This window comes from Staurois parvus, unplaced genomic scaffold (assembly GCF_062004578.1).
Source record: "Staurois parvus isolate SC_StPar_1 unplaced genomic scaffold, SC_StPar_1.0 ptg000155l, whole genome shotgun sequence".
In the NCBI taxonomy this organism is placed as follows: Eukaryota; Metazoa; Chordata; class Amphibia; order Anura; family Ranidae; genus Staurois; species Staurois parvus.
Window position 1 is genome coordinate 31,236,214 of NW_028317951.1, and position 3,039 is coordinate 31,239,252.

The following is a 3,039-nucleotide window of genomic DNA, read 5'->3' on the forward strand; positions in this document are numbered from 1 at the left end:
GTGATCAGTAATTTTTTTTTTTACACAATTTGCTTATAGCAAAGAATTACTTTGCTATAAGCAAGCATTTACCTGAATGACATCGATTCATTCAGGGGTTTTTTTTTTGTGCTTAGCTGTGATTTGGCCACAGCTAATCACATGACATGTGCATGTGATTAGCTGTGACCATTCACAGCTAGACACTAGTATATAATGGATGGCATGAATGAAGCCATCCATTGTATACAACTGTCATGTGACCTGCTGTGATTGGTCACAGCAAGTCACATGGTACCGGCAACGGGGCCGATACTCAGATCTGTCATCGGCCGTGTCCGAGGTACACGGCTGGTGACAGATCGCGCCGCTGTGTGGCTCTGCAAGCGCGCGAACTGCGCATGTGTGGGAGTACGCCAAATTGCTGCCTCCCGGAAAGCTATTGCATTTTTCCGGACACCATACGGCTATTGGCCTGGCGTCAAATGGTTAAACTACCTGCACAATTGCACATCTGTACAATGCATAGAACCTGCTTCAGCAGGACTGACTTTTTTTTTTTAATGTAATGTAATATGTAAAAAAACAAAACAATGTGGGGTCCTCCCCCTCTAATCCATACTAGACCCTTTAGGTCTGGTAGGAAGGTTAGGAGGGACCCCACAGTATTTTTGTTTCCCCCTAAAAGCCACACAAGGCCCTTTAGGACTGGTAGGACTTTTAAGGGGAACCCCACCCCCAGAAATGGGGGGGAAAGTGTCGGGTCCCCCCTAAATTCCTACCAGACCCTTGATCCGAGCACAGGCCTGGCAGGCCAGGAAAGGGGGGGATGAGCAAGCGCCCCCCTCCTGAACTGTACCAGGTCACATCCCCTCAACAAGGGGGGGTGCTTGACGGTAGCGGGACTCCCCTACATAGCACCTTGTCCCCATGTTGATGGGGACAAGGGCCTCTTCCCCACCACCCTGGGCTGTGGTTGTGGAGGTGTGTGGGGGGGTGACTTATCGGAATCTGGAAGCCCCCTTTAAAAAGGGGGGCCCTAGATCCCGCCTCCCCCTTTGTGAATGAGTATGGGGTACTCCTACCAATTCACCAAAAAAGTGTAAAAATGCGAATAAAAACACAAGTACTTTATTTTAAAAAAATGGTTCCATCATAGTAATCCATTGTCAATCATGTTGTCCAGCGTTGTCACGATGATGCTTACTCGCCAAAATATAAAAAACGACACCCGCCAACCAGAGCATTCACCGCTATCTGACATTTGCTGGTCAGATGTAAACAATTGGGTGGAGCTAGCAGTGATGTCACCGCTAGCTCCATCCAATTGTGCTGTGATTGGCCAAAGCATTGCACCTGACCTGTGGTCAGGTGTATTGCTTGGGCCAATCACAATGCACTGTTAGAGTGCAGTACATTGTGGGGCACAGGGGATGAACAGCCTGCCGAATGCCCTTATCTGTGAATGGCCAATGTTTGGATCAAACTTACGTTCGACTCGAACATCAGGTACATTACTATTTACAATTGGCATATTGGTATATTGTATGGATGTAGGACACATTAACTGGTCATAATGCATGTTTTTTATCTGAATTTAATAAAGAAGATGCAACTTTTTAACTGCACTATTGTCTCATATTTTCTATTTTTCTCTGATGGCCTTATTTATTAGGCGGACCTTGCATTTTACTGTAAGCACTGATTTATATATATATAAATATTTGTACTGAAAGAAACCCTCAAGAAAATTAGTAACTTCCTCAGTCCTCCCCTGCTGGCGTCTTTTTTCCACATATTGCAGCAATATGTGGGTCCTTTGGCTCTGTGTGCCCTTATCCACTTACTTACTGACAATAATATTCTATGTAAGTTTAATGTGGCTGAGAAATAATTTGTCAGGAGTACATCTACTGTGTGATGTGTTAGAGATTGTGTACATAGCCGTACAGAACAGACAGTGCACAGTACACGTGTTTATCTGATGCTTTTCTACAAACAGGAAACAGGAACTTTATTATAGAGAAAAAACATAACATTTATTCATAGGTGCAGCTACAAATTTATAAACACTGCCATCTACTGGTTTAAGAATATATCTCTACTGAATACTGTTGGGGTGGTTGCTGTACAAAAATACAGTATGTGAACACTGTATTCCAACAGGATGTCATTGTGATAGCAGTAGCACGGCCTTGGCATCAGAGTTCCTAACTCCAGCATCTTGCTAATGCCAAAATGCATTGCGAAACGCATGGTACATCCAGGGCTGCTTTTAGAAACCACGGGGCCCCATACAGCAAACCTGACAGGGCCCCTCCACAAAAAAAACAAACAAAAAAAAACAGTTTACTATGCTTCAGATATGAATGAACACAATGGGTGATTGTTACTGATTACTCATTTTGTTCATCCAGGAAAGGAAGGGGCTGGTAAATGTGACATATTTACTGGACCCTAAAGTTCAACTTTAAAGTATAAGATCCTTTTGTTCAAACCTGTAAAATAGCTCTTGAACAGTAGATGATCTCACAAAATAAAGATTTTTTTATATTTACATCCAGGAGGTGCAGATCACATCAGTTCTGTTGACTTGTGCCAAGAAGCAAATGTATTGTGCACTCCAGAAATACTCTGCTAGGTCTTCATTATTCTGACAAAAAAGCTTCAGCTGTTCGTTTTTACCAAGAACACACTCAAAGTACTTTACTAGTTATTTGAAGTAGGAAAAATATAGAAAGGCTTTTTTTCCAAAAAGGGTTAAATGCATCCCAAGTATTTTATGCTCTCATTCAAGAATCTGATTTAGTAGGATAGATTTTCTGATATGTGTAAAAATAATGAACAAGTCTGAAAAAAGCTAATGCACCTACTATCTAAAGACTGGTAAGCTGTAATATATTCAACCTCGTTCTGGGGTTTAGAAGCGGTTTAAGGGCTATTGCATCTTGATGAAGCTTGCATTCAGAAAAGGGTGGGATTGAAGATGATTTTTTTAATTATATAAATGTATGTGGTACTGCAATTTTGGGAATGGCACATTTTCAAACACAAAATACA

General features: G+C 41.9%; 1 non-coding gene across 1 annotated transcript; it reads left to right on the forward strand.

The window, feature by feature from the left end:
- Positions 1-1,547: 1,547 nt before the first annotated feature.
- LOC149463390 (small nucleolar RNA SNORD36) lies at positions 1,548-1,611 on the forward strand. The gene has a single exon (XR_016312496.1). It is a non-coding gene; the product is annotated as a small nucleolar RNA SNORD36 (small nucleolar RNA).
- Positions 1,612-3,039: the final 1,428 nt, after the last annotated feature.